Genomic DNA, 13,986 nt, shown 5'->3' on the forward strand with positions numbered 1-13,986 from the left:
AGCTTGGATGATGCTATTTTTAAATAAATTATGTCTGATAGTTTTATACCGAAAATATCTAAAAACCGGATGAATTGAATATGTGACTTCTTGCTTCTTCTTTGTTGAGAACATTCGTATTCTTGTCATGCCTCGCCATTATGCAATCATCCCAACAATCTACAATTTATAACATTTTTTGAAGTGCATTGTTGAATTACAAACAGCCTGAGTGTTTTAATGGATAAATTCTGATTGAATGCACAATAGAATCATTCCACCATTCCCTTTCTCCCTGTAGATAATAAACACTAGTTAATACTTAGTTTTCATTATGCTAGAAAATCGGGATTAAATATTGGGAGTACAAATTAAGCGGTCCGTTTTTTAGTAAACAATGCATTTATTTCGAAACAAGATAAACAAATGGATTAATTAAATTATTGTTCATGGTTGGCTATAACATTTTCCCGTCTCTCTGGCATTCAATTCAATATTAATTGCGAAAAAAATTCTCGCCTTTGGAGGCAATCCAAGCTTGAAGCCAATTTTCGACTTCTTCGAAAGAAGTGAATCTGCTGACCTGCCAAATCGTGCTGCATCCGTTGGAACAGCCAGTAAGCAGAAGGAGCAATGTCTGGCAAATATGACGGAGTAAAATATCCCACTTGAGTGCTTGCAAATAATTTTTCACGCTGTTTGCGACATGAGGCCGAGCGTTATCATATAAAAGAATGACTCTGTCGTACCTTTCTTCGTATTCTGACCGTGATGGAATCACCAGGTTTCAGAAGCTCATAATACACAATTCCTTTTTGGTTCCACCAGATGAACATGAGCTTCGAAGCATGGATATTCGGCTTTGGTGTTGATGGTGAGGTCGATGGTAACGGTTGATCGGGCCTATCGTAGTATTTTTTCTTCTCGGGATTATCATAAAATATCTACTTTTCATCATCATCGAGTCGCAATTCGATGCAAAAAAAACGCTTCCTTTTTTGTCCTACAGCAGCTACTCGCAAATGTACAATCGCCTTTCCACATCTCGCGGTTTAAGTTGATAAGGTACCCAGTTTTCTTGCTTGTGGATCAATCCCATTGACTTTAATCGTTCTGAAATTGCTTCGTATGTCACTCTTAATGATTTTGCATGCTCATCTTGCGTTTGATTCGCATCTTCATCGAGTAATGCATTTGTCTTTGACCTTTCTTAGTTGTCCAGGAAGTGATTTGTCATCAACGCTAAAATCACCATCCTTGAATCGTCGAAGCCATTCCCGACATGATTTATCACTTGCAGCATTGTCACTATATACTTCCACAAGCATTCTATGCGCATCAGCTGTACTTTTCTTTTCAAATGAAGCAGAATAGTAAAACTTCCCGCAAATGCTGCCTAGTTACCACAAAATTCAGCATTTTTAACATAAAAAGAACCGATATTTTGCGTAAAACTTAAAGCAATATCCGCTGTACATTGTTGACAAAAATCTACTCTCTCTGATATAATCACAATCAGCTGTCAATGTGAAACATTAATGGCCAATAGAGCCATCTCTCGTAAACGGAATTATTTTATACACCCAATATGTCAACACATAAAACCAATTATGTTGTTGCATTAATTTTTAAGTTGTGGTTTTTAGACCTTGCTGTAATTTGGTAGAAATACTCCAAAATTGTTCATTTAGGACCTGATCGATTGGCTTTTAACACGATAAATTACTGGGACCAAATAGTAGTCTTAAATGTTTTTTCATTGTCTAAACCTTTAAAAGATGTCCTAACAAATATATTATATAATAATCATGCCAAATCTAAATAATGGTTTAAAGGAACTTCTTGCTGCCAAACAAATCGTCCTTCCCTTCATCTCCTTCCTAGCCTCTAAAATATCATGTTATAAAAAAAAACTTTGTCTGCCAAATTAAGTTTAAACAACAATCTTTCATTTTTTAATTAAAATTAGAATTATTTCTTTTTTACTTGACTAAGTTCATTTTTTATACAAATATGCATACTGCTACTTTTGCACTGGTGAAATTCGAAATTCGTTTTGAAATTTTCAAAATTTTTCGAATGAGCTGTTTTAATTTAAATTTACTATTTATAGTCCCCTCCAATTTCTACCGTTGCAAGCGACGTCAAAATTTAAGAGCTTCTTCGAAAAGAACTAATCAAGACCTTTAATTTTATACCCCCATGTCTATAATTAGTGAAAATATTTCCACCAAATGTTGTCTCATTAAATGTAATCGTTTGCGAACAAGAAGTGTGTAATAGACATACAGGCAGTTAATTAAAAGTGATGAAATTACAGTGCAAATATTTGGATACTCCCAGGAATGTATTGTAAAAAAGAAGGCACCCGTCCGCCGACATGCACTGACTACAATCCTTCAGTGGTGGTTTGCTCAACCTCCGCAGCAAATATACAAGCTAAGGAACCAACGGGGAACGGGGGAAAGACCTGGGCTCGGGCAAGAAACTGCAACGGCTGTTGAAAAGAGTAAAAAGGATACCTTCAAGCACCTTTCGGAAAAAGCGGATTTCGATCGAGACGTTGGCAATTGTGCGAGAACCATTTGTTTATTGCGTGCCTGAAAACGTCCTTCCCGGTAGGGTGGAAATAGTTGGAGATGGCTCTGATTCCGAATCCAATAAGGTGTGGAGTGAACCATCATCCTGCATACCAACTTATCTCTCGAATACAATAGACAAAGCTTTTGAGAGGATAATTTATAATAGGTTATGTTCAATAAATGAGCGCGATGACTGCTTGTCAAACCAGCAATTTGGCTCTCGAAAGACTCCTGCACCTGTTGACGTAGCTAAAATTGTTCACATTTTTAACAAAAAAAAATATTAATAAAAAAATTGACCATAGGCTTAAAAAAAATATCGAATTCTGGGAGGTTAACACATTATCGTCGCTAAAACCCAGGACTACTCACCGAGTATCATCATTTGCTAATACGTAATGGTTGGAGGAGGAATATTTAACCACCTCGATGAAATCGAAATGTACATGTGCAAAACCAACTGGACAATTAAGTTTTGGATATGGAAGATCGGCCTGGAGTTGGTCCACGTCCGCATTGGAAAATGTCTGAGTATTGTTCGACTCAAAGTTGAATTTTAAACCGCATTTGAAGATGTTGGGAAAAAGGTGTAGCTCTATGCTAGCAATGGCGATACCAGGAAACCGCGGGCATAGTTGGCGACTGTTCGTATCACCAGTCAACTCAGTTTTTAAAATGTCGCAAACGACTTCAAACTACATACCAACCACGCCCAATGCGAATATGCTGAGCAGAACAATATCCCACCAAGTAATAAACGTTATCGTAAGGGTGGTCGAGAATCTTAATTTATACGAGTGTTCTGGTTGACGACGCACACCGATGGTAAGGACAAATAGAGTGAAAAAAAATTGGGCGAATAAGATCTATGTCTTCCTGAAAAACAGTAGGCGAAAAATGGATGAGGGACACACCGGCTTATGCCCAATACAAGCAAGGAGATGCCGAGGCGAACTATGATCTAACGCAATTGCTGAACGGACTCTGAAACCGAAGAAAGTGCTTCGCACGATTCAACTTGGACAAGTCGCCATGCGGTCCTATGTGTAAAGGTGTAGAGAGCTATACGGAAATGTCTTCTCCACCTGTCCTCCACGTAAAAAAAACCTTGAAGTAAAATTAAGAGGTATTATATGCTCGAATAGGAGAGCAAGTAGAAGGCAGTGGTAACAACGGTGAAACGGACAAAAGATCTCCATGCAAAGTAGTAATATGTGATGTCTTGAGAAGACACTAAGCAATATTGGAAAGGTAATCCCCGGGCAAAATGGGGGGAACATTTGGCAGGTTAGTAGTCAAACTATAATGCTCACTTGTCAGATTTTTGGTAATTGAAAGGTGGTGCGCGGTTCGTCGCGGACCTCCTCATAATTCACCTTAAACCAGGGTTTAACTTACATCTCTCAGTCCGATTGTACTCTGAAATTCATTTCATTACATGATTCAAACAATGTAAAAAAAATGCCAGGATCGGCTCATTAATAAGTCCAATATAGGAATTTATTTATTTTATAAAATGATAGAATATATTGAGTATTCAGTTATTGTCCACTTATTGAAATTTTGTATACTACACGGCAGGCTTTGCTTTGTAAAAGAAAGTAATATGAATTCAGCTGGTTTTTCTTTGACAAAAAAGTGCATTCTTACAAAATGTTTCAGAACATTTAACTAGATCAGTTAAATACTCCGACCTTCCTCGCTCAAGACTAAGTAAGTCATGCAGCTTTTGCTTCCTCATTCTTGATAGTTAGGCTTACCCACAGAAACTAATCTTGCATGTAACCTCTCCCCCCAGCTGATCATACTGGATCACAATCGTCCATCGACACCTAATCTTAGAGCCAACCATCCAGTTGCCACTATCGCAGCAATAACATTAACTAAAAAAATACATGAAAACAAATAGTTGATTATTGAGTTTAGATAAATAGTGAACTGGGAAACCTTTTAAAAATAATTATTTAAAATGAATGTAAAAAAAATAATTTTTACTAGTTGTGGAAGTGTTGAAACTGATGATTTTGAGATAAAGAGATTAGAAGAATGTTGTGCTGCAGTAGGAAAAGAAGAGAAGAATATGCAGTTACTAGTATGTTTGAGAATAGAGTGGCCCTGAGTCCACTATCTAATTAATTGCCAGCTGCAATCATTTTGTAAAGCAACTCACTCCTGCATGGACCTCTTCTTTTCTTGGGTTAATACCACTTAAAAAAAGTTTTATGTTGGCTGATCGTCACCGCTATCAGTCATGCTACTCCTCATCAAAGAATCAAGCCAAAATATTGACACAAATACTTCAGAGCTGCGAAGGTGGTGCACACTCTAACTTATAGTGCTATAGAATAAGTGTATATCCTTTTCTATTACTTCATTATATCCTTCGAATAGTGTATTCTGCTTAGTTTATGATACTCAGTTAATATGTGCCAAATCTCTATACTCTATACATCTGTTCTGAAAGTAATAGGACTGTTTTTGCCGGGCGAATGGGCGGTCAAGAGACAACCATCAGTATCAGAATCGGTGGAAGGGGATGTTGGGGATGTTGAAAGATTTGCAGTCGTTTCTCTTTCGTTGAAATAAGAAAGTTACTTATACTATAAACCTTTGTCAAAACGTCTCGCCTCGGACACCATGGAACTTTTACTGGAACAGTCATACATGAATGGCACAAGCTGTTTCGAGAGGGTAGAGAAAGAGTGGAAGACGATCCAAACTCCCTTCGACCAGCAAAACTGACAAAAATGTGTCTCGAGTGAAAAATTTACTGAACAGTGGTCGTAGGACGAGTATCAGAATGATTACTGATGACTTGGTCATATCTCAAACCCAAGTTTTTGAAGTCGTGATGGAAAACTTAGCCATGAGAAAAGTGTGTGCGAAGTTGTTATCGCGAGTGATTTGTCAGAGGAGCATTATGTGAGACTGACGCGTAGTGAGTTTTCTTAGTACGACCCAGAGTTCAAGCGGCAGAGCTCAGAATGGCAATTCCCTTCTTCGCCACGCCCCTTAAAGCACGAACGAACAAAAGTCCAAGTTTGTTTTTTTTTGCTCGACATTCACGTCGACGATGTGCCGATCTTTCTCGGCACAAGGTGGCAGCGCTGTCTTGGCCCCCTACATGAAGAATCACTGTTCGGTAGAGACGGTTCAACAGACTGGCCGTAATGAGCTAAAAAGCATTCCGGTCCAGACATCCCTGTAGGCGTATGAAAACTGGAAACTCATTGGCAATAGTGTGTAGATGGGTAAGAGTGCTACTTTGAAAAGAGGGCATGTATTGTAATATACCTGTTCGATCAATCAAAACGTGTTACCGAGCATAAAACGGACTTTAAAGGAGGTAGTTTATTCGACAGTCATGCTATATTATTAATTACAATGTAATAACTCGGTTTCTAATTTTCGGAAAAATATACATGGTTGACATCACCAGATTACGCTGCTTTGAGAAAGTCTTCATCATGTAAAATAGTATTTAATTATTGTACGAATAATCTGATTTTTTTCTTCCTTTCTATTTATTTGCTTACTTTTCTGAAATTAGACTTGATTAGTTACACTTTCTTTATTAACTATTCAATTTCTGTAAATCTAGACCCATTAAATATGGGTTCAGTGACCTACGTACCAATCATCAACACTCCTTGTAATTCTACACAAATATTGGAAAATAGTAATAGTTACGAGGTAACTAACAATATCCATCCATCAGCTTTTCAGAAACTCAATAAATTATTACGCAAAATGCATCGAAACTTCCTGATTGACCAAGCCAAACCAAGCGTTCAATAAATTGAATCAGATACGTTTTATTATCTGCTCTCTGTATTCGAAGATTATGATGTAAAATCGAAATCGGGAATGGTATCAGATAAAGTTCGCTATGAATATTTATTTTGTTTTGCAGATAATTATAGACGTCGGACCAGCGTCGACTGAGGCCTTCCGCAATATCACCCAACCGTATTTGCATTATATTCTGCAATGGAGAAGGTGACGAGTTGTTACCCTTCGAAGATATGATACTCATACTGCATTGCAAGCACGTCATTTACCTTACTGCGCTAAAATGCGATCGAATGTCTGTCATATTATCGCGTAGTTATTCATTCCAAGTAAAGTGCTTCTGTAGAATTGCAATTATTGGGCTAGCGGGAGATGGAAGTGATTTACTACACACAGCGAATCGATATTTGCAATCCGGGAGGATGGGGCAACATTTTTTACATTTATTTTTTCCAGAAAACGCAAGGTCACTTATCTATGTAAATCGTTTGTGCGCTTGATGCACTGAGTGGACTGTCCCATCTCGGTAGTCCTCTTAGCATTTGTTCTACACTAGTTTTCTCAGACAAATTTAAGTGTTGCGAATCACCCTGAAGGCAGGGTAAGTTGTGATATTTCTTTGGGCGAACAGTGGCAATAACAAAAATTGGCAAAGTCTCGATCGAATGCACCATTTTACTGATCTGAATGGAGTCGAGAAGCTTTCAAATCACTATGTAATGGATTGTGCCATCGTTATTTCGCTTGGCCTTCGACTTTGATGCTCAGGGCAATTTTAGATAGGGAACCCTTCGCCATCTAAGGCCCGCAGCTGCTAAAGTAATATGAGTAGACTTCGTCCTTGACAGCTGCCAGCATCCACCGACTGTATCCACCGAAGGGCTGCCAAGGGCAGAACTCCGTCTGCCCAATCTGTCAGCCCGTTCATTCCCCTCTATGTTCCTATGCCCAGGAACCCAGTGGAGGGTGACGTTGAGCGTTCCGCCCAGACTGTTCAGCGCATCTCTGCACTGCCCCACCAGCCTGGAGGATTTCGCCGCTGAGTACAAGGCATTGATGGTCGCTTGGCTGTTGGTCAGAATGGCTATGTTATGCTCAGGGCTTGGATTACGCTTCAGCCATCGACAGATTTTCAGTATCGCCAGTACTTCCGCTTGGAATATACTAGCAAAACCTGAGAGACCATATAACGCGTATACACTGTGTGTGTTCAAGAAAACTCCCGCGCCGACTCAACAGACCATCTTTGATCCATCGGTAAAGAATACTGTGCCGCAACCTTGCAGCACGCCGCCGGTCTTCCACTTTGCCCTGATTGGAAAGTCCACAGCAAAGTCACTCGTGAAGTCCAGCTTGCGTGTTGCATAGTCCGTGGGGAATGGCCACATTTCCCGAGGTACATCATCTAGGATATTACTGTGGTCATAGGACTTCGCTGCCCAACATCCGGACTAACGTAGTCTGATGCCACTGCACGCTACAACGTATTTAATCTAGAGGTCTACGGGGAGGAAATGCAGGAGTACATTGAGAGCATCTGCCAGGCAGGACTGCAGACCCCCGGTAGCAACTCCAGAGGTGGTTCTTTGAATGCTATTAAGCTTCATCCTATTGTATTTTTTACCCAAAGCCTGCCACCATACAATAGAGCCGTACGTTAGGATTGGACGCACCACAGCGGTGTAAATCCAGGGAACCATCCTTAGCCGGCGACCCCATTTGTTTGCAAAGGTTCTCTTGCAGGCATGGACAGCTATACAGGCCTTCTTAACCTTCAGCTCTATGTTCAACCTCCAATTCAGTTTTCGATCCAGGTTTACACCCAGATCCTTTACATTGGAGGAAAGAACCAATCTTTGTTCATTCAGCCGTGATAGGTGGAATTCAGGTATCCTTGTCTTGGTGGTGAATAGCATCAGTTGCGTTTTTGTTGGGTTTATGCCGAGTCCGCATCTTGCGGCCCACAGGCACACGTTTCGCGAGGCTCCTTCCATGATGTCGGTCATAATGGACAGAAAAATCCCTGGCACTAATATCACCAAGTCGTCGGCATATGCCACTATCTTCACATCGCTGCTGTCCAATGTTCGTAAAATTTTGTCCATTACTATTGATTAGATGACCGAAGAGATGGCGCTACCCTGGGGCGAACCTCTGTTCACAGCTCTGGTCAAGTGGTTGCTTCCCAGATCCGACTGGATTATCCTGGTACTTAGCTTGGATATAATCCAATGCGTAAGGTACCCCTCCAACCCAATACTGCTCAAGGCTTCCTTGATGGCATTAACACTTACGTTGTTGAAATCTCCCTCTATATCCAAGAAGGCAGCTAAGGTATACTGCTTGTACTGCAGTGACCGCTTAACCGTGCCAATTAGGAGAGCGGTTTCTGTGGATTTTCCTTTGAGGTGGGCATGCTGGAACTTAGAGAAAGGCGGACTCATGACCGCACTTGCCTGCTTTCGATATGAAAACCACTCGTGCGCGTCTCCAGGACCGTGATACGCAAACTAAAGTGGTTTTATCACCGGTCTTCTAGTTTACAGGACATAATCCAATGGGTTGAAAATGAACTGGAATATTGATGATGAGTCGATGAAGAACAACCATGGAGTGGTATGCCGTTTCTTCGATTAAACCGCTATACGTGTCGGACACGGACCAGGACTTGTCTGCAAGCAGCGCGATGTTCAACTTGCCTAGCCCCTTTGTTTACGAGAAGCATGATGGCAGATGTTTGCCCCAGTAGAACACGCAATCACCCCACAGCCGACCCCACGGAACTATCGCGTTCTTTCTGGAAATACAATATTTCGATGTATCATACAAAAGAAATAGAGCACCTATAAATTTTGCTTGACAGAAACCAGTAAATTAGGGCGATAAGATAAATGTAGCCAGACACGTATCTCAAAAAGTTTCACAAACTTCACTAGTTGCACGCTAATCAAGAACCAAATTAAAATCCCACTCTCTTCAACCAAAAGAATAAATCTTCACTTCTATACCTAGAAAAAAAAAACGACACCCCAAAAGTTAACGAGACACCGTGAATCAGAACGAAACAAGTCGGGAAACTGGAAGCTAAACGCTTCAAGTATGAAAGGTTATGTGTATTATCTATATAAGCATATTTGAGTGGGCATTTGTCCCATTATTAACCATATTTAAATCGGTATCGATATGGAGGGTATCCATATCGAGGCCTAAACATTATGCGCATGGACCAGCATATATTTATTAATATATTTGGACTGTGTAGTTTCTGAAAGCGGGTGCTTGCAATAACTGATACTCTTCGAACCCATATTCCTACCATTTGCAACTAATATTGAAATTAATATCGGCTTCGGAAAGTACTAATCGAGGCCTTTCATTTGATACCCTATATATACCCTATGTTTGATAATAAAAAATGTACACCCCTTCTTTGCATGCATGGGGACCCTCCTTGTGGTACTCCCTGCATGCAATGGGATTCACAGGTCCCACCTTTCTTCCAAATTTCTTATTAATAGGAGTTACTCTTTCTGAGATAATAGGTGACAGGCAGAGAGACAGACAGATGGACATACAGACAGACGAACAGATAGACAGTAAACCAATTTTACTAGGATTTTGTTTCACATAAAACCTTAAAAACCACTCCTAACATTTCAACCGCACTCTCTGCTCCGAACCAAAAATATAGCTGTTCAATGCCCCACTAATTTTGGATCCGACAATGAATTCGGAAATCATCATCAGCTGGGATAGCAACAAAAGCTGCTGCGTGGCCGTGCTTAGGCAGAATTTTTTTTATTTTTTGCATTGATTTGCCTTTCATTGAACTGGTCTCTGCCTAAAAACAAAAATGTCCACAATATCCCAACAATCGCATTTGCTTTTGCGTGGATAACATTTCACCTTAGCCACAAACAAACCCTAGAAATGCATTTTATTATACACAGCATAATCTATAATGAAAACAACAAAAAGGTTAATTATCGTTTTTGAAATACTCCAAAAATGTTTAGTTATTAGTGGAAATATTTGAATGAATTTTAGGGTTTCGGGAGATTTAAAATGTGAGAGGGTTTTCGTAGATTAGACAATTTTATCCACAAAAACCTTTTGATAAAAACGATTATTTGTGAATTAACAGTTTAAATCATGCCAGTTTAAGGTGTCGGAATGGTAAATGGAAAATGTAAAGGTGGGTAATGAAGGTGTTGAAGAAAGCTCAGTTGGGAAATTGGAAAATGATGTATGCTAGCCTATGAATCTTCTCGTCAGTTAGGACACAGGGAATGAAATAATGCCAATGTCGCAAAGCCGCGAATACTACATTGATTTGAGGTATTTTTGCAACCTGTCACTATTTTTTTTTTATTAGATCAGTTGGAGTTAGGCCAGGTACATCAGTTCGGCAAACCTTTTCAGATTCGAGACAAGTATTACTTTTTGCTCTGAGGTAAAGACCTTTTGATGAGCATAATACATGATAATGTTATTGGCCACAAATCAGGAGAAGGTTGAATAGTTGATGTGGAATTCCTTTGACACTTTCCTTAAAGAACAGTTTCTTTGCTCTTCGGTTTCTTTACAAGTTTTACTGCTTTCCATTATCACGTCCTTCAGTGTATGAATGTTAAAAGCGATTATCAAACCGCCCTGATTCTTCCCAAATAATTGAATAGACAAATAAAAATAATGAATAAGTAAGAACCATTATCATTAATCATATTTCTAATTATCTCTCTCAGGTCTCTAAACCCCAGATGCAGAATTGCTAAATAACTGTGATATTTTTCCCGGACAGATCTATCTATAATTTGTACCCATGGCTGCTTTCCACAGCCACACTTCAGATGCAGTATATTGTTGAGGTGAATTTCATGGTTCTTGCAAGAAATGTAAGCAACGAAGAATCTTCAAGTTTATTTATGCATTCCTGCGCGGTTTGCAATTATGGTTTGTATGTGGAACGTGCGAAGACTTAGTCTTTCAGAAAGTCAAAGAATTTATTTCCGATAATAGCAATAAATATGCCAATTGTTGATTAAGGTGTCATGGATCCGATTCGATTTCCGTTATGAGAATGGATAAACTCCCACAGATTGAAAATCGCTAATGGGGACAGAGACCATGTCGTATCAGATATGGTACCAATTTAAGGTGGTAGTACACCGGCACGTGGCATAGATTGCAGACAGTGTCATGGCCCTTTAATCTTGCTTTCTCATCTCGTAAAAGATACGACAGTAAACAAACGAAATACGATTCTTACAAGAAATCTTTTATTAAATGCGGGAGAATAAGATGAATCGTACTGCCTTGTACAGTAACGAAAGACACTGCAACAGCTTTGTTGTAGATTCTTCGTGTGTTTTAAATTCACCTTGCCGAAGAATGGACTTTAAGTTGCAATCTATTGCATATCTTGAAGAGGGCCGGGAGATGATAGGTACATCTATTATCTGTAGCTACATAATTTCAAAATGGTAGTTTGCGAAATGCAAACGAGGTGGGGCAGGTAACGAATTGATTGTGTTACGTTATAGATATAAGCTTTCCAGTATTTCAAATGATTAAAGAAAGGTTTGCGTGGCATTGTTTGAAAAATAAAATATTCAGATTAGACTACTTAAGTATCTAAATAAGATACTCACACCCATTAATTGGAAGAGCTTGATCTTTGTGGAGCTTGACCACATTTGTCTAAATTTTTGTTCATTTCAAAGCAAAATTTACCGAATTCGTCTAACTTTTCCAGTAGAGTCCTAGAGTCTCTTGAAGCATTTCTCGATTTCAACGCACTTAACCCAACCCAAATTTCTCTTTATCTTGTCAATATAACAATATAATTAAAGCTTGGCTTCTTGGATAATATGTTTAAACGTGGATAATGTCTAGGATAGAACGGTTTTTAATGAAGACGAATTGCTTCCCTTATTTCTCTATTACTTCTCCCAATCGGTTTTCTAATAGTCTGCGTTGTTCAACCCTTTTTTCGAAGCTTTATTATTTTTTATCTTTTTAAAGGCTATAAATATATCATCGGCATATTTTTTCGGTAACTAGTACCAGTACCATCTTCTCATGGTATCAAATTAACCCTTTGTAATGAACGTAAATGGATAGCGGATTGACAAATATCCATCCGTCCACGAGGGTATGGTTACACTGAAATAACAGAAAAATTACGAAAAGTGATTCCGAAGATCCGCTAGCGCTTAAGAGCAGCTCTACTAATCTCTATATTAGCCAGGCTCAGGAATGTGTCAGGTTCCTTTTTGAACAGTTCAGTTTTCTTTACGTCGTGTACAAAACTTACCGTGTCCCATTTTATGGTGGGCTGAGACAACCTCAAAATGAAAGGTATAAAAGTTTGGGGAAACCATATAAGTTACTGAAATGGTCGAAAAAAATAACAGTTCTTCTAGAGCCGGAAAAGTGAAGCATTAGAGCAAAAGCAGAGGACCTACATCTCTTATGAATTGACTCGACACTTTGTGGACGATGTGTCGGATATGAAGTGTGTCGCCGCGAAACTCATACCGAAAAACTTTAATCTTTTGTAAAAAAAAAACCTGGAGAAAACTTTGCGAAAAACATCCTTACCAACATAGCTAATCATTCATCGAATGCATTATTACTGGGAAGAGACGTAAGTTATTCTTTATTTTGTGAAGAACTGAGCGATTTAAATATCTCGGGTGTTTCAATGTTACTTGGATTTAGTGGCATTCCACAACTGGTGTTTTTTTTCAAAATTTTTCGCAATCTCGTCCTGCCTGGTTCTGAGTACTGGCCGGCTCTAAAAGGCAATGAACACCGAATCGAGCTGTGGCGTTGGGTTATTCATTTAAGGTAACATGATCACCTTCGAAATGAGGGCATCCGCGATATGTGGTCGATGGTATGAACATGAATTTCGCACCAATGAGAACTCACTTGTTAAGATTGGTCTTAGAATTGAAGTCGATGAAACGGTGCGCTGGATAGCACTGCAATAGCAGTGATTGCAATCTCTCCTAGCGGAAGGTCACGGTTTAAAAGTCACTGGTGGCAGAGGAATTTTTATCATGAGTGGATGTCGAATCCCAGTCGACTCAGCAGTGAATGAGTACCTGAGTCAAATTATACTGACCACATTGTCTCCGACAGAGTACCATGTTCCTGTAGTGTATCATTACGTCTTAGATCAAGGGGTTTAACACGCTTCAAGGCCCTGATCCAAATGGATTGTCGCGCCTACGATTACTACTATTGAAAGGCCGAACAAAACAACGATAGCTTGATGCGGTTGATAGTGATTACAGGGCCAATGATTCTATTCAAATCATCATGATAAACACAGAGTCAACTTCGCTTTTGAACGTGATAAACCAGATTATCTGTATAAGCGCATCACTTAGCGGCTCGCAAAACAAGAAATAGTTCTTTGAAATAAGTCTTTCAAACTTATTAGCACTGATGAAGGAAACAAGTAGTTCCCGAAATATCGGTGTTTGCAAGACCAATAATTAACACTAGCGAGTAGAAAAGCAAGTTTTAATTATTTCAAATAATGTAATCGCTAGTTCGATATTCATTCATTATTTCAATTCCATTTGATTTCTGAATTGAATTAAACAATTGATCCCGAAAA

General features: G+C 39.2%; 1 protein-coding gene across 3 annotated transcripts in view; it reads left to right on the forward strand.

Annotated features, from left to right (window-relative positions):
* The window catches only part of LOC119657425, a 183,739-nt gene that overhangs the window by 154,584 nt on the left and 15,169 nt on the right, over window positions 1-13,986 (forward strand). The window lies entirely within an intron of this gene.

This window comes from Hermetia illucens, chromosome 5 (assembly GCF_905115235.1).
Source record: "Hermetia illucens chromosome 5, iHerIll2.2.curated.20191125, whole genome shotgun sequence".
NCBI classification, from domain to species: domain Eukaryota; kingdom Metazoa; phylum Arthropoda; class Insecta; order Diptera; family Stratiomyidae; genus Hermetia; species Hermetia illucens.